The sequence below is a fragment of the Giraffa tippelskirchi genome, chromosome X (assembly GCF_054371585.1).
Source record: "Giraffa tippelskirchi isolate mGirTip1 chromosome X, T2T-mGirTip1v1.2.pri, whole genome shotgun sequence".
NCBI lineage: Eukaryota > Metazoa > Chordata > Mammalia > Artiodactyla > Giraffidae > Giraffa > Giraffa tippelskirchi.
The window spans coordinates 53,174,146-53,198,183 of NC_137289.1; the positions used below are offsets into that span (position 1 = coordinate 53,174,146).

Genomic DNA, 24,038 nt, shown 5'->3' on the forward strand with positions numbered 1-24,038 from the left:
CTAAGCAATGTAGCCCACACCTCCCTGTTCAGCCCCTGCTTGCTGTTGGTGGACGCAAGCGTCTGGGCTACTTCTCCACTGATAGTTGCGGTTAGGCATGTAATCTGTGGGTTTTATTTATTTATTTTTTCCTCTCGGTTATGTTGCCCTCTAAGATTCCAAAACTCCCCACAGACCTGCCGGTGAGAGGGTTTCCTGGTGTTTGGAAACTTCTCCTCTTTTACGACTCCCTCCCCGGGACGGGTCTCCATCCCTAACTCTTTTGCCTCTCTTTTTACCTTTTATATTTTGTCCTACCTCCTTTCGAAGACAATGGGCTGCCTTTCTGGGTACCTGGTGTCCTCCACCAGCATTCAGAAGTTGTTTTGTCGTATTTGTTCAGCATTCAAATGGTCTTTCGATGAATTTGTAGGGGAGTAAGTGGTCTCCCCATCCTATTCCTCTGCCATCTTAGGACCGCCCCCCTGAATGTTAAGTTTTAAGGCAACTTTTCCCTCTTCTCTATTTTCTCTCTCCTGTATCTTTTGCACTCTTCTCTATCACTGTATTCTATCTTACATGATACTAAAATGCTTAAAGCCATGTCTGGCAAATATGTTGTATGTAGGTGTTTTTAAATTTGTTTCCATCTTAGGCTAGCTGCATGTGGTATATAGATGTGTGCGTACTCAGTTGCTAAGTCGTGTCTGACTTTTTGTGACCCCATGTGCTCACATGTGACCCCATGTGAGCCCACAGGGCTCCTCTGCCCTTGGAATTTCCCAGGCAAGAATACTGGAGTGGGTTGCCATTTCCTTCTCCAGGGATCTTCCCGAGCCAGGGATCCAACCCTTGTCTGCTACATCTCCTACACTGGCAGGCAGATTCTTTACCACTGAGCCATTGGGAATGTCACTGTGGTATATAGATATCCTGTGTGAATTCTTAGCCAAAGCATCCCGATTCCTCTGGCACTTTTCCCAGTTCCCAGGACAATATGCATTTCCTAGAAGATGAGTAGAGTGGGAAGAGATATTCCTGAAATGAGCTTCTCTGTGAGGTGGGAGGAGGGGAATTTGGCCCAAGGGTTTTCCTTACTCATATTTGGTCTCAGAGAGTAGAAAGAAGGCCTGGCTGATGATCCTCTGGGGTGGGTGTTTGCAGTACAAGCCCCTCAGAAGGTAGTCATATCTGCTTGAAATGCTGGGTAGTCACTTTCCCTGTCATAGACTGAAAACTATGGAAGGAACAGCAGTGGTCCTCTATTTCTGACATCTTTTATTATTGACCTGTGTGTGTTGGGAATTAGCTTGACAGAGAGTGTGGGAGTAGCCACATTCTACTAGTGGGTATTCAAATAATATGCCACGTAGCTCACGTAGTAGTTTCTAAGGATCAGAGCCCCTAGGTGATAGTGATTTCAGCCAGCACAAACTTCAGGTTGAAGTGCTTTTTCCTAGGCACTTCATAGATCTCAGGTTGCAGAATCCTGGCTCAGACATCTGCATCAGTAAGAGATGACTAGGAAGGATTTATGGACACCTGTAGGTATCCTGTGGGTTTCTAGAAATATTCTGTAAAAGGTTGAACTTTCTATATTCAAACAGGTAGAAGCTGAGAGCTATTGTGACTTTGGTAAGAGTATTAATGTGGCCTCATTTGTATTCACTGATTGACAAAAGCCAAGCCATTTGGGTACCAGGAGGATTTTAAGCAGTGGAAAGACTTGGTTAGATTTAAGACTTCAGATACTCTGGTGTTCATGTAGAAATGGGATAGGGGTTTTGCAGAAGTAGCTGTTAAGAAGGGATTATGGTAGTGTTCTGGTGCTAAGTGATGAGGGATGACATTAAGACAGTGAAAGAAGCAATGGAATGGAGGGGAGAGATTTGAAAAAATAGTTCTGAGAGAGATTCAATAGAACATCATGTTTATTTTGATAGAGAAGATAAAGGAGGAGAGGTCAAAGGTGACACTCCGGGAAAAGAGAGTTTTGTGAATGAGAGAAGAGGTCAGCCATGTAATTTCCATGATGAGGTCAAGTGAGAGAATAAGCAATAAATGCCCACTGAATGGGGAGATTAGGAATTCAATGGACCTCTGGTGCTTTGTATCCAATGGTCCATTCACTCCTGGCTCTTATTCTTCCTTTATGTTTACTTTGCATGTTCTTGGCCTCATAGAAGTTCTACAAGTTGAGCCTGCCTTCTTGTTTTGACCTTTCTTAAAATCAATCCAGATCTTCACGACCCAGATAATCACTCACCTAGAGCCAGACATCCTGGGATGCAAAGTCAAGTGGACTTTAGGAAGCATCACTACGATCAAAGCTAGTGGAGGTGACTGAATTCCAGTTGAGCTATTTCAAATCCTAAAAGATGATGCTGTGAAAGTGCTGCACTCATTATGCCAGCAAATTTGGAAAACTTAGCAGTGGCCACAGGACTAGAAAAGGTCAGTTTTCATTTTAAACCCAAAGAAAGGCAATGTAAAAGAATACTCAAACTACTGCACAATTGCACTCATCTCACACGCTGGCAAAGTGATGCTCAAAATTCTCCAAGCCAGGCTTCAACAGTGCATGAACTATGAACTTCCAGATGGTCAAGCTGGATTTAGACAAGGCAGAGGAACCAGAGATAAATTGCCAACATCTGTTGGATCATCGAAAAAGCAAGAAAATTCCAGAAAAACATCTATTTCTGCTTTATTGACTATGCCAACACCTTTGACTGTGTGAATCACAACAAACTGTGGAAAATTCTTAAAGAGATGGGAATACCAGATCACCTTACCTGCCTTCTGAGAAATCTGTATGCAGGTCAAGAAGCAACACTTAGAACTGGACATGGAACAACAGACTGGTTCCAAATAGGAAAAGGAGTACGTCAAGGCTGTATATTGTCACCCTGTTTATGTAACTTATATGCAGAGTACATCATGAGAAATGCTGGACTGGATGAAGCACAAGCTGGAATCAAGATTTCCAAGAGAAATATAAATAACCTCAGGTATGCAAATGACACCACACTTATGGCAGAAAGCTAAGAACTAAAGAGCCTCTGAATGAAAGTGAAAGGAGAGAGTGAAAAAGTTGGCTTAAAACTCAACATTCAGAAAACTAAGATCATGGTATCCAGTCCCATCACTTCATGGCAAATAGATGGGGAAACAATGGAAACAGTGACAGACTTCATTTTTCTGGGCTCCAAAATCACTGCAGATGGTGGCTGCAGCCATGAAATTAAAAGACACTTGCTCCTTGAAAGAAAAGGACAGGATATTAAAATGCAGAGATGTTACTTTGCCACCAAAGGTCCATATAGTCATGGTTTTTCCAGTAGCCATGTATGGATGTGAGAGTTGGACTATTAAGAAAGCTGAGTGCTAAAGAATTAATGCATTTGAACTATGGTGTTGGAGAAGACTCTTGAGAGTCCCTTGGACAGCAAGGAGATCCAACCAGTCCATCCTAAAGGAAATTAGTCCTGAATGTTCATTGGAAGAACTGATGCTGAAGCTGAAACTCCAATACTTTGGCCACCTGATGCGAAGAACTGACTCATTTGAAAAGGCCCTGATGCTGGGAAAGATTGAAGGTGGGAGGAGAAGGAGATGACAGAGGATAAGATGGTTGGATGGCATCACTGACTCAATGAACATGAGTTTGAGCAGGCTCCAGGAGTTGGTGGTGAACAGGGAGGCTTGGCGTGCTGCAGTCCATGGGGTCACAAGGAGTCAGACACATCTGAGTGACTGAACTGAACTGAATTGAAAACCAACCCTCCCAACTAAAACTTTTCTGCCCTGGGTCCAATTCCTTTAGGACTTCCCACTTTGCTCACTTTGCTGACAAAGGTCCGTATAAGTTAAAGCTATGGTTTTTCCAGTAGTCATGTATGGATATGCGAGTTTGGACCATAAAGAAGACTGAACATTACATTTAATAATCCATATCTCTCTTGACCCTTGTCATTGAGAGAGAAATATGGATTATTAAATGTAACAAAAATTACTGAAAATGGGAAAAAGTTTCGAAAGACTGGTTGTCTTCTTGCGCCATTTTGCAGGGTTCATCTTTTCTCTTCACCAAAACCCAAGGAAGTAGCACAAGTTGGTTTGGGAGTAATCAGTCCAAACCAGAGTTCATAGTCGCTCATAAGGGAGCGACCATCGAGATGGCTTCAAAAGATAAATCCAGCAAAAAATGCATTTGAGCTGAAAGCCCATCAAGGAACAGAATTGCTGATTCAGTCTGACAGTGACACTGTTATAAATGATTGGTTTAATGTTCTCAGTAGTACTATCAGTAATCAGACAGTAGAAGCCAATGAAGCAATCAAACAGGAGATACCAGATTCATCAGGAATAGAAAAGCATGATAAAGAAAAGGACCAGAAGGAACCAAAGAAATTGTATTCCAGGAAAGTATCTATCATAGATTCTTCAGCTGCTGCTGCTGCTAAGTCGCTTCAGTCATATCCGACTCTGTGCGACCCCATAGATGGCAGCTCACCAGGCTCCACCGTCCCTGGGATTCTCCAGGCAAGAATACTGGAGTGGGTTGCCATTTCCTTCTCCAGTGCATGAAAGAGAAAAGTGAAAGTGAAGTTGCTCAGTCGTGTCCGACTCTTAGCGACCCCAAGGACTGCAGCCTACCAGGCTCCTCCGTCCATGGGATTTTCCAGGCAAGAGTACTGGAGTGGGTTGCCATTGCCTTCTCCGAGATTCTTCAGAACAGAAGGAAAACAAGAAAAACTTAAAGAAGTTTCTCACACAACACCCCACTTTGCAAGCTGTTCATGAAAGAGGTTATATTAAAGATCAGGTATTTGGAGCCAATCTTGCTAATCTGTGTCAGAGAGAGAATAGCACAGTGCCAAAATTTGTGAAATTATGCATTGAACATGTTGAGCAATATGGGCTGGATATTGATGGGATTTACAGAGTTAGTGGCAACCTAGCAGTGATCTAGAAGCTGAGGTTTGCAGTCAAGCATGATGAGAAATTGGACTTGAAGGATAGTAAATGGGAAGATATTCATGTCATCACTCAGTTCAGTTCATTCAGTCTCTCAGTCTTGTCCGACTCTTTGTGACCCCATGAATCACAGCACGCCAGGCCTCCCTGTCCATCACCAACTCTCCTCGAGTCGATGATGCCATCCAGCCATCTCATCCTCTGTCGTCCCCTTCTCCTCCTGCCCCTAATCCTTCCCAGCATCAGGGTCTTTTCCAAGGAGTCAGCTCTTCGCATGAGGTGGCCAAAGTATTGGAGTTTCATCTTCAACATCAGTCCTTCCAATGAACACCCAGGACTGATCTTTAGGATGGACTGGTTGGATCTCCTTGCTGTCCAAGGGACTCTCAAGAGTCTTCTCCAACATGACAGTTCAAAAGCATCAATTCTTCCACGCTCAGCTTTCTTCACCGTCCAACTCTCACATCCATACATGACTACTGGAAAAACCATAGCCTTGACTAGACAGACCTTTGTTGGCAAAGTAATGTCTCTGCTTTTTAATATACTGTCTAAGTTGGTCATAACTTTCCTTCCAAGGAGTAAATGTCTTTTAATTTCATGGCTGCAGTCACCATCTGCAGTGATTTTGGAGCCCAAAAAACTACAGTCTGACACTATTTCCACTGTTTCCCCATCTAATTCCCATGAAGTGATGGGACCAGATGCCATGATCTTAGTTTTCTAAATGTTAAGCTTTAAGCCACCTTTTTCACTCTCCTCTTTCACTTTCATCAAGTCACCACTGGAGCCTTCAAAATGTTTTCTTGAGAATTACCAGAATCTCTCTTTACACTTAATCATTTTAATGATTTTGTTAATGCAATTAAACAAGAACCACGGCAACATGTCTCTGCTGTGAAGGACCTGATCAAACAGTTGCGAAAGTTAAATCAGGACACAATGCAGATTCTGTTCAGACATCTCAAAAGAGTTATAGAAAATGGAGGAAAAAACCAAATGACCTATCAGAGCATAGTGATTGTGTTTCGTCCCACTCTGCTCAAGTCAGAGAAGGAGCCTGATAACATAGTCGTCCACACTCTCTACCAGAATCAGATCGTAGAATTAATTCTTCTCAAGAAAAATTCCATCTTTGGACGCTGACACTTACTGAAGACAACCTGTGGAATAGAAGCTGTATTTCATCAGATTCCAGACAGATCTTCATACCTGAAGTATTTTATGTTTGGGCCAAACAGTGACTCCTTTCTTTTGCACTTTTCTGAGGGATCAGAAGGGAACAGAAGGGTCCAGATATGTGTTATTTTCTGCCGGGTTGCAAGTTGATAAACCTGTGTGTACTTTTGAATTAATTTTATCCTGAATGTTTGCATTTAACACTCTGAATTTCAGTAAAAAAAAATCAAAACTTGCAATTCTAACCAGTCATATACACTGGATAATTTTGTAAGAATACATTTTTTTTTTCTCCTCAAACTGGATAACATAGAATGTCTTCTCATGATTTGATAGATTCATTACTTGATAGAACAACACTTACAATCAGTTATTTTGAAAATGCTCCTGGGCATTTAAAACAAAGTGAAGTATGTATGTTTCGAAACCTGAGTATTTCTTTTCCAGGGTTTCTGCATGCAGTGGCAGTCTGAGTGCTAGGACCCATTACAACCCAGAGAGCATCCCTTGATGAAGGCTGGCTGTCCTCACTGTGTAACATAGCAGCACACTAATAGTACTTAAAACACTGTGATGTACTAGAGTTGAATTTAGCATAAGCCAGTTCAAGGTATTTGGGGGCTGCCTATACTACACTGACTTGTAGCTAGCAATCCTAATTCTCTCTAGTGCCATATTGAGTTCTTGGTATGACCCTGTGGAGAAACGAACTTTCTTTGATGCAAGTTCAGGCTGAAGACTGTCTTTTAGCTTATGTATATAATTGCGTTGTATAATTTCAGAGTACATTCTAACCCCTTGTTTCTAATCATGATACTGGTAATTCTTCTCCATGAATATTAGGTTTCCTCCAGAAATAGACCATTATTTGAAGAAGTTAACTGTGTGTACTTTTAGATTTTAATTACATTTACAACAATCACTGTAATGCAAATGGTACTGGAAAAATGTTGAATAGACTTGCTAAATGGTAAATGCACTACAAGAGGAAACGTTAAGATTATTTAATATGTACAGAATACATTAGAAAAATTTATTACAGAATTCAAGCTCTGCAATATGAATAGTGGAAACCCATATGTAAATTAGATGGAGGTCAGATCGAAAATCACATTGCTCAATCTGAGAATTTCTTTTTTTTACATTACTAATGTAGATCGGTTTGTATAGTAAAACAAGGTTTGGAAAGTTTTGTTACAGAGAGCGTGGTCTGCTGAGGATTTTTTTAAATGCATTTTTCTAGATTAAGTGCTGTAAATGAAATGTCTAATCCGAATCAAGAAAACTATAAGAGGTTTAGAGATTTTTTTTCTGTTGGAAATGTGCATTTTGGTTTTTAATTTTGTTTTCTTTTTTCATTTACTGGCACATTTTTATAATACCTCATTTTAAAAAAAATCAAGTGAATCTGATATATCCTGTGGCAAATATGTCTCCCTCATTTCAACACCTTTTCTGCCCTCTACCACATCAGTGCCCTCCCCACCCCACCCCTCCACTCTGTTTCTTCATCAGTATTTGAAAGTGAATGATTTGTAACCAAGACTCTTTTTCTTAGGATTACATTTACAATTTACAGATTTGTTTTCTTGGGAACAATTGTATGACCTGTCTAAAAACCTCTCGCCTCAGTTTTGTTTGTTGTGATCTTATTAAATTGGTAACAAACTAAGCTACTTGACAGCAATGGGAAAGCAGATTGTCTTGGGCAGGGAGAAAAATCCCCCAAATGAGAATGTGTATATTTGCCTAAAGATGTCCATAACAATATATAGTATGCCTTAGGCCTGGCCTGTGTAGTGATTGTATGCCAGGAAAACAATTAGATGCAAATCAGTGATGTTCTTTCTCTTGGTAGTTGCAACATATCAAAGATTAAAATTGTCCTGTGTTTCTTGTTTCAAAGTACACATGTGTGTATGTGAAGTCTTAAATATTTTAATAGTCCATGGCTAATCAGCTTATTGTAATATTGTATGTACAGTGAGATCAATGTTTTGTGTTTTCACCCTCTGTAAATTAAAAATTTTCACTTGTTTTGTCATAACAAAACTAATAATATTTTCCTGCTGTGAAGAACTGACTCATTGGAAAAGACCCTGATGCTGGGAAAGATTGAAGGTGGGAGGAAAAGGGGACGACAGAGGATGAGGTGGTTGGATGGCATCACCGACTCATTGAACATGAGTTTGAGTAAACTCTGGGCACTGGTGATGGACAGGGAAGCCTGGCGTGCTGCAGTCCATGGGGTCACAAAGAGTCGGACATGACTGAGTGACTGAACAACAAGGTGACAGAATAGTTGCTCATCTAGTTCATACTAATGGAATCATATATATTGCTCCCAGGAATACAAACATTTCTAAAGGTGATCTTAGGGATACTCATTCAACCTAAAGAATTGAATCTATGACTGGGAAAGTTTCTAGTTACATGGCATAGGGGGACATACCTTGTAGAGAGGGTATTTAACTCCCTTATAAAAGGAAAATTAAAAAAAAAAAAACTCTAAAATCATCATGGATTTGCCTCAAGTCACTGAGGAAGAGATGAAGTCATTTTAATATTTCTTCATTCCAGACTACTGCTCCCTCACTCTCCCGAGTTTCCTTGTCCCTAGAACCCTTGCTACCGAGCATCCCCTATCCATCAGTCCCAAGCACAGGCCCACACAGGCCCTTCTGGTGATTGATGTGGTTTTGCTTTGGACTCCAGGCATTGTGTGCTTGACTGTATCTCCTTTGTCATCTTTTGTGTGATGAGTTTTCCATGGTCAGCTTCCAGCACCTTCTCAGGCCTGTTCTGTCTTGCTGCCAAGGAACTACTCTGACTTGTGAATGAATTCCAAAATGTGATAATCACCTGTGAAAATAAATGGGATAAAGATAGAACAAGTGACAGCTGAAATGTGTTTGCTCCTGTCTGAGGTCTTGGTTTTGTGTGACAGAAGGTGCATATAATGTTAGGCAGACTGTGAGATTCTGGGTAGGAACATTAGCCTTGGAAAGATAATTAGGATTTGGGAATGCAGCCAAGAGGTGAAAAAGGAAATATATGGCAGCAAACAATACCGTTTTATGTGGAAAGGGGTCACAGGAAATCTGGCTTTTTAAATGCAAAGTTTGAGACTTTAATCATAATAACAAGAGTAACTACTATGTGCTAAGCACTTTCCCTGCACTATATTTCATTTTATCTTCACAACAACTTGTAAGGCAGGTTCTGATATTATCCCCATTTTACAAATGAAATAATAGAGGCTTGTGGTGGTGTGTGGTTTAGTCGCTAAGTTGTGTCTGAATCAACTCTTTGTAACCCCATGGACTGTAGCCCGTCAGGCTCCTCTGTCCATGGGATTTCCCAGTCAAGAATACTGGAGTGGGCTGTCATTTCCTTCTCCAAGGGATCTTCCCAACCCAGGGATTGAACCCACATCTCCTGCAATGGCAGGTGGACTCTACCACTGAGCCACCAGGGAAGCCCCAATAGAAACTTAGGTAAATTAGCTTCCCTGAGAGCACATGGCTAGTAAGATGTAGAGCTGGGAATAATATTTAGGCCAACTTGTCTCCAGAGCTTACCCTTTAACCATTTACTACTGACCAAACACTGTTCTAAGCACTTTACATGTACTATACCATTGAAGCCTCACAACAGTGCTATGCCATCGCTGCTATTGTTATCCTGACCTTATAGATGAAGAAACAGACACACGGAAGTTGTCTGTTTAATAATTGGTTCAGCCAGTTCTTTTGTCCATTACTCCTTAAAATGCTTTCCACACTATGTGAGGCAAACAGGAAAATTCCAAAGCAAGGAGATGTTATAAACTATGAAGCTGAAGAATAGATCATTGAGAGGCCACCATGTAAGTCACAACTAACAGGGATGAGTGGCAGTAGATGGGTTTGAGAAGTCCACAGGTGGATTCTTGAGTTAGCTTCTTTTAATCATTAAGTGAGTTATATTAGCCAGCTTGATTTTGAGGTGGATCCCAATATTCCATAGCACCTTCTGAAGAAGTTGACCCATTTGACTAGCTCACTAATATCTGCTATCAAGTCTTATGCAAAGTTCAATTTATGGCTTTGTCCATAATCTTGAGACAAAATGGCAGCCAATGAGATTTTGGCAAACATTAATCATATAAGTCTTTCTATGTTATGGTCCAGCTACCTCTCCCATCTCATATGACTCTCTCATTCTACTCTACCAATGATAGACTTTGAATTCTACAAATTCACACCTGCCTGTCTACTCAAAGCCTAGGAAAAGTGTTTGGCACATAGTGGACACTTAACAAATGTTTGTTGAATGATGAGAGGTTCCTAGTATAAATAGAAGAGATGGGATATTAATAAGAGTTGGAGGAATTTAGCATTGCTAAAAGGAATGCTACTGCCTTTATTTTAGAAGGAAAGATAATAGTAACACTCAAAATAGCAAATTGTTAAATAGGCCTTACCATGTGCCCCACAGTATTCCAAACACTTTACACATATTAACTCATGAACTTTTCAAACCTATTAATTAATAATCAATTATTGCTATTGTCAAAATTTTTATAGAAAACAAAAAGCATAGAAAAGCTATGTGATTTGATAAAGTTCATACAGCTAGTGAGTAGTAGAGCTTTCCCTTAATGGTAAAAGAACACATACAAATGTAGGCCAGCCTTTATGTTTATAATCAAGAAGAGTAGAGCAGTTATGTCTAATGGTTTAATTTTCCCGTGTAATTTGCTAAGACAGAAGAAAGAGGATGGAATCAAGGGATGGAGCTTTGAAGATAATGGAGACAATTCAAAGTACTCTGTAGAGAGTGGGAAATGGAATTCAACCAAAGACACATCTTAGGATTACAGGTGGTATTGGGAACATATATGAGGCTGGAGGTCTTGAACACATTATTGTCTTGGTCTTCCTCATGTGTGACTTTGCCTAGCACTTATGGATCACTATGATAGAGACCTGATTAAAGTGGACAATAATGTTCATCCTTGATTAAAGTTTTGCCAGATAGATACAATGAAATACAAGAATGGCAAGAGAGTTTATAATATTGACAAGAATTGTGGAAAAGATGGACTGAGGGACTGAAGCAGTATGAAAAGTGAGGTAAAGAAAAACTAGCTGATGGATTGGGAGAAAGTGAAGAACTCAATGAACTTGAATATGCAAAGCAGAAAGAGAAGTTGTTTTGGACAGATAGCAGAATACTGGAGTTAGTGAAATGGAAGGTGAAACAGATTCAGAAATCTTAGGGATAGGTGGGGTGTAGGCCAGGCCAGTGAGAATTCGAAAGTCAAGGAACTGTTAGAAGCTATTGGATGAACCATCTATATGAATGTTGGTATCACTAAGAAAGAAGTTGCTGTATAACAAACAGAACCCTTTCTGATGCTCTATGAGGACCTGGAAGGGTGGGCTGCAGGGAGAAGAGGGAGGCTCAAGAGGGAGGGATATGTTTATAATTATGGCTGACTCATGTTGTGTGGCAGAAATCAACACAACATTGTAAAAATTAAAAAAAAAAACAAAAAAGATATTAAAGAAAGATGACAAGATAACAAAGCTTGGGTTGCAGGAGATGATGCCAACATCTGATAAGTAAAAAAATTGTTGACAGCTGCAGAAAGGAGGGAGAGCAGTTGGTATAGTCAGATGACATAAACCCAAGAGAGATTTACAAGAGTAAAGAGCAGTAGAAATAATAATGAGGAGCAAGGATGATTTCTAGTCCTGAGATACCTGGGGTGTGAGAAAATAATCAGGTACCACTTCAGAGTGCTGCCAGGGAAGCAGTATCCACCTTTCACAATTTATTTCAGTTCCCATATAGCTAAGGTTTCTCTTCCTCATTATTCTCTATTTTCATATAATGATTTCTGTGTGTGTGTGTGTGTGTGTGTGTGTGTGTGTGTGTATACTGTGCTGTGCTTAGTTGCTCAATCATGTCCGACACTTTGTGAGCCCAGGGACTGTAGCCTGCCAGGCTCCTCTGTCCATAGCGATTTCTCCGGGAAAGAATACTGGAGTGGATTGCCATACCCTCCTTCAGGGGATCGTCCCAACCCAGGAATCGAACCCAGGGCTCCCACATTGCAGGTGGATTCTTCATCATCTGAGCCACCAGAGAAGCCCAAGAATACTGGAATGGGTAGCCTATACAAGACTAATTAAGACAATCATTGATTTTTTATTTTTGAGCCACATTATGTAGAGCTTCCATGCCCAGGGATCGAACCCATACCCCCTGCATTTGAAGTGCAGAGTCTTAACTTTTGGACCAGCAGGGAGTCCTGGTATTTTTAAAAAAGAAAATCTCTAATTCAGATGATAGACTCTCACCCAGTGTAGAAAGTTTCTTCTTTGATGCTGTCCAACAGTTCTCTTTGGAACTCTAGTTAGAGCAGGGTTAGATGAAGAAAATTTTTGAAAATATTCCCCTCTAAAAGGCCTGGAGGTCTGACAGCTCTCCTCTACCAGCCTGAAGATGTCAGAGAGCTGTAGAGAGAGCTCTGTGAATGGCTAGAAGCAGAACCTGGCCTGCTGTGTGTGTTTCACACAAAGCCGAGCCTTAAGGGGCCCAGTCAGCTGCTGCTTTCAGTATAATCACTTCAAATAAGTTGTTGAGGAGGTAAAGACCTGAGAGTATTTCCTGGCTTAATGGTGGGCAATGAAATCCTCTTATCTTTGGAAAGGCCATCCATGGTGTGATGGATCAGAGGGAGGGAGAGAAAAGAACAGGAGTGAGCCAACTTATATGCCATTCAAGCAGCAGCCCTGCTCGGTTTAGTCTCCTTCACATTGAACAGGTAGGAAGTCTTGGATTGTAGCTAGATCTCATCTCCTTTAATCCTGTTCTCCTTTGGGCTCTTCTGGATTAATTAGTTCTGGAGATTTCATCAGTATAATGACAGTCTTACCTGGAAAGCAAATGGAGAGCCACTCTAGGTCTAGCAGGGAACCAGGGCACTGGCAGACTGTTAGGTTCTTTATCTGTTCTCAGGACCCTTCTCTCTAAGGGCTTTTATGTTGAATTCAGAAACTGGCCATTTTTCACAGTCATCTTGAAATAGCTGGCATCAGGAGAGCCCTGTCAAACTACAAAAACACTGTTTATTTTTAATCGTCAATAATCTTCACAAGAAACATCCTTGACTGACCCTTGAGGCAGCCTAACCCATACCCCAGGCTGAGAGATGTTCATCATATACTTTACTACTTAACATTGTGGAGCTGTGGTTGAGCCAGCTTAGTACAGACTGCTTGGGTCAAAGTTCTAGCTCTATCACTTACTAGCCATGTGACCTCAGGAAGGATACAATAATATCCTTCCTGACCTCGGGAAGGATAAGCTTCAATGTCCTCTTCTGTAAAATGGTAATGATAATAGGAGTCCTACAGGTGTATAATAGTTGACATAGTACCTTAGTAATTGATTAGTCAATATCAGCTCTTATTAGTACTTTATTCTATAGTTTTAAAATTTTATGAGTCCTTTGATTTAATCATCAGTGAAAATGATAAAGATTTTTTTAAAAGCCTGTTAGAATTGGGTTAGCCTCTGGGCCTGTTTTAAAAAATCATTACCCAGAAATGTACTCATATGAAATATCTGTATATATAGCAAGATTTCTGCAGGAACTGTTCAGTCTGGAAAGGAAAATAAAAGATCATGTTGCACTTCACCTGCTTTCCCCATCACATTGTCTAATAGATACATGATCAGGTAAAATTTGTATACTTAAGAAACCTATAAATATCAGACCCCATCTCCAAGATTTTTAAAATAGAAAGATGAAAATTTTATTATCAAGCAATGAAATTGATCATTAAAAGTAAATTGTAACTCTGAAAGAACTCTAGAAAAATTTGAGAAGCAGGACTTTCAGAAAGCAGGTGAATTCCCAGGTGCTCGATTGGAATGCTCTATGGCTTTTTTTTTGAGATGGGCACATCCTATAACCATGAGATTATTGGTTAAATGCAAAACAACTGCAAGGTATGTTTATCCGTGCAAGATACGTTTGTCATGTATGATCCATGACTCCTGCTTCATCTCCATCTCATCTGTGATCCTATTTTGCACATTGAATTGAGGACCAGAATAGATAAGCAGCACAATCAGGAGGTTGATCTTAGTCTCCTTTCCCTCCCCTTCTCTACCCCTTTTTTCCAGATGCCTATTCAAGGCCTTCATTCCTCATGCTTCCCCTTGTCTCTACTTGATGGTGCTCCCTCAACACCGACCTCTCTAAAAGTGCCTTTGTCCTTTAGTCCTCCCACTCCAAGGAAACCAAACACCTCTATCCAATAGCTGATATGATATAGTAATGTATCCTATGTTGGTAGTGATAATCTTTAAAATTTATTTTTATTTAAAAATAAGATGATCACATTATAGAAGTTTGTGAATGCAAGAAATAGAGGGAGTGCTATGAAAGTGTATAATGATGGTCTTATGCTGATCCAAGGGCACATGGAAGGTCTGGCTGGGGAAGGGACATTTTGAACAAAAATCTGAAGGATGATTAGGGATTATTCAGATGAAGAAGGGTAACAGTGAAAGGCCTTTCCGACAGCCTATTCAAAAGCCCACGGGTGGGAAGAAGGGTCCCACCCTTTTTTAGAGAAATTTAGAGAAAGTCAATGTGAATGGAACACATAGATGGGGCTAGGGGAGTATACAGGAGCCTGATGGTTTGGGATTTCATTCTAAAAGTAGTGTGAAGTAATTGGAAAGTTTTGAGCAGTAGAGTAATATGACCAGTTTTGTCTTTGAAGTGGAGGATTATATCTTTCTTGGGTTCAGCAAAAGCTGATCTTAAATTACCTGACCCTGGTTAAATTTTCTTTCCATGTGGTTCTTATTAATAAAGAGATAGATGGTATACTGTGTGTGTGCTCAGTCACTCAGTCCTGTCCAACTCTTTGCCACCCTTTGGATGCCAGGCTCCTCTGTTCATGGGACTTTCCAGGCAAGAGTACTGGAGTGGGTTGCCATTTCCTTCTCCAGGGGATCTTTCTGAACCCGCATCACCTGTGTTGCAGGCAGATTCTTTATTGCTGAGCCATCTGGGAAGTCCTAGATGGTATACAAATCAGGGGCAATCCAAGAGATAGCTCTTTGGTTCTAGAAATGATCACTTTAAAGTCTCTTGTGTTTTCCTGTTAGGATCATGCACCCAGTCCTTTTTTAAGATTTATTTATTTATTTATTTTGGCTGTGCTGGATCTTTGTTGCTTTGCACAGGCATTTCTGTAGTAGCAGTGGCCAGGGGATACTCTCTAGTTGTGGTATGTAGGCTTCTCGTTGCGGTGGCTTACTTGTTGCAGAGCATGGGCTCTAGGGTGTGGGTTTCAGTAGTTGAGGTGTGGGCTCAGCAGTTGTGGCACACAGGCTTAGTTGCCTGCAGAAAGTGGGATCTTCCTAGAGCAGGGATGGAACCCATGTCCCCTGCATTGCAAGATGGATTCTTAATGACTGGACCACCACAGACTCTCCCTGCCCTGTCCTCTTTTAATCTACTATTCTTGGAGGAGATGCCACACCAAGTCTCGTGAATCAAATTATAAAGACTCAGATTAAGCCTTCACACTATTGACTGGGTAACAGCTTCTGAATTAGTAAAATGCCTCCTAAGTATTCCTAAGACTGCATAGGTGCCATTGGATTGCCTCTAAATTCAATGCTGAGAACACTCAATACTATCGATTTTGGCTTTGGGGCCGAATAACACATCAAAATCAGTAATTGAATGATTTACTGTCTTTAGGGTGGTTACATTTCATGGAGACAGCTTAAATGGAATTAATTGTGGGCTAATTAAAGTGCTCCCTGCTTCTCTTTCAAGTTCCCCTTAGACATTGACTGCAATGAGTTGTGAAAACCGCAGAAAACTGTAAATCATGACTGGGTTTAAAGAAAAATGGATTGCTTTTCTAATACTTATTGAACACTTTAAACAGATGTTTAAATCTCTACAACTTTTAGATAATTAAAATTATAAATCTGTGCCCTTTGAACAGAAACATGAGTAGGGATCAGAGGTATAAATAGCACCATGCTGACATGATTCATCTTGTGGCTTCAGGTTTATTACTTTAACAAGTGCTCTCCTCAGGCAAAATGGCAAACTGGAGAGGTTTGTCCTTCCTGCAGTTTTACCTCCCAGAATTCCAAGCTCCTGAGCTGCCTTTGGCTGCCCACTGCTGTAGGACCCAGTCAATGCCAGTTCTTCCCTTTGACATCAAAGGTTCATCTGTCCTCTATTTCATCCCCTAGAGGCTTTGCTGGAATGTTAGGGCAGTGGAGCTGCAGTAACAGTTAAACTGCCAACTCTCAGTGATCTGACATAATAGTTGATTTTTCGTGCAAAAAAAAAAAAAATTCAGGGGCTTCCCTGGTGGTCCAGTAGTTAAGGCTCCATGCTCCCAATGCAGGGGGCCTGGGTTCAGTCCCTGTTCATAGAACTAGATCCCACTTGCTGCAACTAAGATGTGATGCAGCCAAGTAAATAAATATTAAAAAAAAATTCCAAAATGAGTGCTCCTGTTTGGCTGGAGGTTCCTACTCTAGGGACTCATGCTACTTTCACCTGTGGCTCCATCATCTTTGTTATGTTTATCCCAAGGTTGCCATTCTCTTCTGTGTCAAGTGGGCAGAAGAAGGAAAGGCATGGAGAATCATGCATGTGAGGTTTTTATGACCCGGGACTGGATGTGTATCTTGTGCTCACAGTCCATGGCCACACCTGACTTCAACGGAGGATAGGAAGTAGACTTTAGCTGTGTGTTTAAGATGGAAGGAAAATGGGTTTGAAGCATAACCAGTCTGTCTCTGCCACTCTCGATGACTAAAGCATATCTGGTAAGTTTGCAGTAAGGGGTTAGTGGCCTATCCCCCTTTGATATTTACTTTTCAAATAGGGCTTTCTGAAAAAAAAGATATATAATTGGAAAATTGGTTGCTGTATTAAATTGGGGATTCCTTTTTTTTCGTTGTCTTTCTGTTACATGTCAAAGTTTTCTGACCAAACTTGTTCAAATCCTTTCAGTTCAGTTCAGTCGCACAGTCGTGTCCAACTCTCTGCGACCCCATGAATTGCAGCATGCCAGGCCTCTCTGTCCATTACCAACTCCCGGAGTCTACCCAAACCCATGTTCATCAAGTCGGTGATGCCATCCAACCATCTCATCCTCTGTCGTCCCCTTCTCCTCCTGCCCCCAATCCTACCCAGCATTAGGGTCTTTTCCAATGAGTCAACCCTTCGCATGAGGTGGCCAAAGTATTGGAGCTTCAGCTTCAACATCAGACCTTCCAATGAACACCCAGGATTGATCTCTTTTAGGATGGATTGATTGGATCTCCTTGCAGTCCAAGAAACTCTCAAGAGTCTTCTCCAACACCACAGTTCAAAAGCATCAATTCTGCGGCGCTCAGCTTTCTTCACCGTCCAACTCTCACATCCATACATGACCACTGGAAAAACCATAGCCTTGACTAGACGGACTTTTGTTGGCAAAGTAATGTCTCTGTTTTAAACATGCTATCTAGGTTGGCCATAACCTTCCTTCCAAGTAGTAAGCGTCTTTTAATTTCATGGCTGCAGTCACCATCAGCAGTGATTCTGGAGCCCAAAAAAGTAAAGTCTGACACTGTTTCCACTGTTTCCCCATCTATTTCCCATGGAGTGATGGGACCAGATGCCATGATCTTAGTTTTCTGAACGTTGAGCTTTAAGCCAACTTTTTCACTCTCCTCCTTCACCTTCATCAAGAGGCTCTTTAGTTCTTCACTTTCTGCCATAAGGGTGGTGTCATCCGCATATCTGAGGTTATTGATATTTCTCCCGGCAATCTTGATTCCAGCTTGTGTTTCTTCCAGCCCAGCGTTTCTCATGATGGACTCTGCATATAAGTTAAATAAGCAGGGTGACAATATACAGCCTTGACGTACTCCTTTTCCTATTTGGAACCAGTCTGTTGTTCCATGTCCAGTTCTAACTGTTGCTTCCTTACCTGCATACAGGTTTCTCAAGAGACAGGTCAGATGGTCTGGTATTCCCATCTCTTTCAGAATTTTCCACAGTTTATTGTGATCCACACAGTCAAAGGCTTTGGCATAGTCAATAAAGCAGAAATAGATGTTTTTCTGGAACTCTCTTGCTTTTTCGATGATCCAGCAGATATTGGCAATTTGATCTCTGGTTCCTCTGTCTTTTCTAAAACCAGCTTGAACATCTGGAAGTTCACGGTTCACGTATTGCTGAAGCCTGGCTTGGAGAATGTTGAGCATTATTTTACTAGCATGTGAGATGAGTGCAATTGTGCGGTAGTTTGAGCATTCTTTGGCATTGCCTTTCTTTGGGATTGGAACGAAGACTGACCTCTTCCAGTCCTGTGGCCACTGATGAGTTGTCCAAATTTGCTGGCATATTGAGTGCAGCACTTTCACAGCATCACCTTTGAGGATTTGAAGTAGCTCAACTGGAATTCCATCACCTCCACTAGCTTTGTTCATAGTGATGCTTTCTAAGGCCCACTTGACTTCACATTCCAGGATGTCTGGCTCTAGGTGAGTGATCACACCATCATGATTATCTGTGTCGTGAAGATCTTTTTTGTACAGTTCTTCTGTGTATTCTTGCCACCTCTTCTTAATATCTTCTGCTTCTGTTAGGTCCATACCATTTCTGTCCTTTATCGAGCCTATCTTTGCATGAAATGTTCCTTTGGTATCTCTAATTTTCTTGAAGAGGTCTCTAGTCTTTCCCAATCTGTTGTTTTCCTCTATTTGTTTGCACTGATCGCTGAGGAAGGCTTTCTTATCTCTCCTTGCTATTCTTTGGAACTCTGCATTGAGATGGGAATATCTTTCCTTTTCTCCTTTGCTTTTCGCTTCTCTTCTCTTCCCAGCTATCTGTAAGGCCTCCTCAGACAGCCATTTTGCTTTTTTGCATTTCTTTTCCATGGGGATTTTCTTGATCCCTGTCTCCTGTACAAAGTCACGAACCTCTGTCCATAGTTCATCAGGCACTCTATCAGGTCTAGTCCCTTAAATCTATTTGTCACTTCCACTGTATACTCATAAGGGATTTGATCTAGGTCATACCTGAATGGTCCAGTGGTTTTCCCTACTTTCTTCAATTTAAGTCTGAATTTGGCAATAAGCAGTTCATGATCTGAGCCACAGTCTGCTCCCGGTCTTGTTTTTGCTGACTGTATAGAGCTTCTCCATCTTTGGCTGCAAAGAATATAATCAATCTGATTTCGGTGTTGACCATCTGGTGATGTCCACGTGTAGAGTCTTCTCTTGTGTTGTTGGAATAGGGTGTTTGCTATTACCAGTGCGTTCTCGTGGCAAAACTCTATTAGCCTTTGCCCTGCTTCATTCTGTACTCCAAGGCCAGACCTGCCTGTTACGCCAGGTGTTTCTTGACTTCCTACTTTTGCATTCCAGTCCCCTATAATGAAAAGGAAATCTTTTTTGGGTGTTAGTTCTAGAAGGTCTTGTAGGTCTTCATAGAATCGTTCAACTTCAGCTTCTTCGGCATTACTGGTCAGGGCATAGACTTGGATTACCGTGATATTGAATGGTTTGCCTTGGAAGCTAACAGAGATCATTCTGTCGTTTTTGAGATTGCATCCAAGTACTGCATTTCGGACTCTTTTGTTGACCATGATGGCTACTCCATTTCTTGTAAGGGATTCTTGCCCACAGTAGTAGATATAATGGTCATCTGAGTTAAATTCACCCATTCCAGTCCATCTTAGTTCGCTGATTCCTAGAATGTCAACGTTCACTCTTGCCATCTCCTGTTTGACCACTTCCAGTTTGCCTTTATGATGACACAAAAAATACATTTTGTGCCATACAGTGTGCTATCTTTCTGTGTCTCTTGCTGTTTTATATGCTTTCTCTCACTCTGATACACACACACGTGCACACACAGGATGGTTGTGATGATGATGATTATGACTGTAAAAGTAATGAGAAGCTTTTCTTGGGCATTTCCCCCTTGAATTGAATTGAGATTTCTGCTGAGGACTGCTGTGATCATGATTCCACTATTATTTGCCACTAAAGAAGTTGCTTAGAGTGCTCGCTTCGGCAGCACACATACTAAGAAGTTGCTTAGATGTTCACTCATTAAGTTATTAATCTGTTCTAATAAGGAATTGGTGGCTTAAGTTGTTTTAAAGTCAAGCATCTTCTAACATTTTACCTTCTCCAGGAGATACAAAAATAGAATAAATATATCTAGTGAAATTTCATTTGTACATGATAAGTTAGGATCCAAGGACATTTGAAAAATGTAAAATGGCAATTTATCCAGAGGGTTTTATATAAGAATCCACTTTGCTTGAGCAAAGATGGGAAATTAACAAATATTTCTGTTCCTTTGCTTCTTTATCCATGTATTAGGATAGTGAGACCCTTAATAAAAATAAAATAAATTTATTAAGCTTTATTTATCTCTTTATTTCTAACCAGTCAGTTGATTTCACTTAAATGGCATTTTATTTCACTCTCCAGAAAATGGCTCTGACCTTTAAACTATCCTTGCTGAGGGCTAAGAATATTTCTCATCCAGAACCAATGTCATAATATACAGATACAGTGATAACTATTACCCAGTCACTTTAGGACTAAAAGAATTTCTTAAAGCAATTGGAGACACATTTTTAGGAGCAAATACTGTTATACTCCTATTGTTGAGCTAGTGAAATTTTAAGAGCTTGACTCATTGGAGTTGTTAAGGATGATTTTTAAAGCTGTGGCCCCATCTTTGATAATGTAGGTTTTATATTGCCCCAATTAAGAGCCTTCATGATATGTCAGTTCTATTCTCTTCTCTGGCTTTCCCCCCACTTTCCATGTATTAAAAGACAAGGCTATGAAAAATTTCATCCTCTAGTGCTATATCTGGTTTCAGTGCCTGTGAAATCTTTCAGAGAAGATACTTTCTCTGAATCTTCAGATTAAGCCTGTTCTGGATCTAGTTTTTAAACCTTTTTTCTTTTCACCTTCCCCTCCACAAAAACTTCACTGTCCACTTTATCCTTCAGTCAGAATCTGGAACTTGAATTATTTTAGGCAGGAAACACCTTTCCCAGTATTTTGCACCTGCTGGAACTTTGTATTATTGATTTCTGAATTCTCATGTACAGATGGCATGTGGTCCCTGCCTTCAGGAAGTTTATATCCATTGACAGACAATGTCATGGCAAAACAGACCTACTTCTAACGCCTCCTTGGAATTTTTCAACGTGAACTGCCTCCCATGATACCTGTGATGTATCATTTAGAAGTTAAGTCTGGTCATTGTGTGGGCTCTGGAATCAGACAAGTCTGTGCTGAAGTTCAAATCATCTAGTTCCCAGCTGTGTGACTTTGGGCAAGTTATCTAATTTCTTTGAGCCTCAATTTCCTCTTTTGTAAAGAATGATGATACTGCCTACCTCATAGGTCATCTTCTGGATGAAGTTAAATAATAAATCTAAAGTAACGTGATGCTTGATGAAAGTGAAAGAGGAGAGTGAAAAAGCTGGCTTAAAACTCAACATTCAAAAAACTAAGATTATGGCATCTGGTCCCATCACTCCATGGCAAATAGATGGAGAAACCATGGAAACAGTGACAGACTTTATTTTCTTGGGCTCCAAAATCACTGCAGATGGTGACTACAGCAATCAAATTAAAAGACACTTGCTCCTTGGAATAAAAGCTATGACAAAACTAGACAACATATTAAAAAGCAGAGACATTACTTTGCAGACACAAGTCCGTCTAGTCAAAGCTATGGTTTTTCTAGTAGTCACGTATGGATGTGAGAGTTGTGCTATAAAGAAAGCTGAGCACCGAAGAATTGATGCTTTTGAACTGTGGCGTTGGAGAAGACTCTTGAGACTCCCTTGAACTGCAAGGGGTCAAACCAGTCAATCCTAAAGGATATCAGTCCTGAGTATTCATTGGAAGGACTGATGCTGAAGCTGAAACTCCAATACTTTGGCCACCTGATTTGAAGAACTGACTCTTTGGAAAAGACCCTGATGCTAGGCAAGATTGAAGGCAGGAGGTAAAGGGGACGACAGAGGATGAGATGGTTGGATGGCATCATCGACTCAATGGACATGAGTCTGAGCAAGTTCTTGGAGTTGGTGATAGACAGGGAAGCCTGGCGTGCTGTAGTCCATGGGGTTGCAAAGAGTCAGACATGACTGAGCAATTGAACTGAATTGAGCACGACGCTTGGCACAAAATAAACACTCTATAAATGTAAGATACTATCCATTTATGATATATGTATATATATATATATGATATATATACTATATATGTAATACAGATGGTACTTATGAAATCCCTGATCATATAGGCTCCTGATTAGGGAACTGACAGAAGAGATTTTTCCCATGTTAAAGAGCTAAACGTTCTTTCCCTGTCCACTCCCCTGTTTAGTTCAGATGAGTTCAAGGAAGAATGGTGTATTGCCTCATAGCAATCTTTATTCTGTGATTTTAGAATAGGGAAGGCATTATCTCTGAAAACTTCCCAGTGTTTGGCAATTGATTGATTCCTTCTTTTTAGGGGCTGAGATGGGCCCAGTCTGGGTGCCAGGACCTAGGCCTGAGGGCTTGGTTTGGGTCTGGCAAAGTTTTATGTCCAAAATGACAAGAAGTGGGAGTCTTATACTTATTAAGAGCCAAAAATGAAAATAAAAACCAAAGCTCATTTTTTTTTAAGTACAGAGAATGAGAGTAGAACCAAAAACAGGAGATAAAAACAAAGACTTAGAAGCAGGGCAGAATTTGTTTGGAGCAGGGGAGCAGGAGCAAGAATAGAAGGAAGATGTTAAACACTGAAATAGGGTCAGAGTACCTGTGGCTTATTTTATGAACTCATGGCCACATCCCAGGTGGCTTTAGTGGTAAACAACTCGCCTGCCAATGCAGGAGGCACACGAGATGCAGTTTGATCCCTGGGTCAGGAAGATCCCCTGGAGGAGGGCATGGCAACCCACTCCAGTATCCTTGCCTGGAGAATCCCATGGACAGAGAAGCCTGGTGGACTACAGTCCACAGGGTCACCAAGAGTCAGACATAACTGCAGCAACTTAGCAGCGTTAGCAGAGGGAGCAGAGTTAAATACTGAAATAGGGTCAGAGTACCCGTGGCTTATTTTATGAACTCATGGCCACATTGGGCATGAAATAGTAACCTAGTCTAAATGTTCATGGTTGGTTGCACAGCATTTATCCAATTTTGCCAAAATTCTACTCCTGCAAAGACACAGGGTCTTTCCCACAGTTCAAACATTCCGTTTTCAAAAGGGTACAAGGGCATAATTAAAGCGCAGGTATCTTTTCTGTCAATGATATGAAAACCCTCATGGGTTAGGGGTGTCCTCCAACTTCCCAGTTTCTATTAGTGCCCTGTATTGCACATAAAATTTGCAAATTATTTATATTTTGAATTTTATTATATATAAATTTCTCTTTTGAGGGGAACAAATTCTTTGAGTTCATTAAAAATGGTGCAAAGTTGTCCTTCCTTTTGCTTCTTTTCACCGTTTGTTGAATGTGATTGGCTGTTTTTTGTTGTTATTGGATGAGGGGCAAAATTCTAATATTACCGGGAAGAAATGACCCAGTTCTTATTCCTCCTAACTTGGCCTTTCATGGTTTTCTGTGCTCTCATCATGTCGCTTCTCAGCCTTTATCTTTCCAGTTTGAAAAATTCTCTTTATCCAGTGTATTTTACTCGGTAGCTCTCCATTTCATTGATCAATCCACAATCAATGTGGCAATGCATTTTTAGCTTTTATTATGTGCCCAACCGGAGAAGGCAATGGCACCCCACTCCAGTACTCTTGCCTGGAAAATCCCATGG

At 40.7% G+C, this 24,038-nt stretch overlaps 2 protein-coding genes and 1 pseudogene across 2 annotated transcripts in view; 2 read left to right on the forward strand and 1 right to left on the reverse strand.

Moving 5' to 3' along the window:
• IL1RAPL2 (interleukin 1 receptor accessory protein like 2) overlaps positions 1–24,038 on the forward strand; it is a 1,535,365-nt gene that overhangs the window by 255,530 nt on the left and 1,255,797 nt on the right. The gene's annotated exons all lie outside the window — the stretch shown is intronic.
• The window catches only part of L1TD1 (LINE1 type transposase domain containing 1), a 789,799-nt gene that overhangs the window by 66,635 nt on the left and 699,126 nt on the right, over positions 1–24,038 (reverse strand). The window lies entirely within an intron of this gene.
• Positions 4,158–6,105, forward strand: LOC145536468 (rho GTPase-activating protein 12-like; annotated as a pseudogene).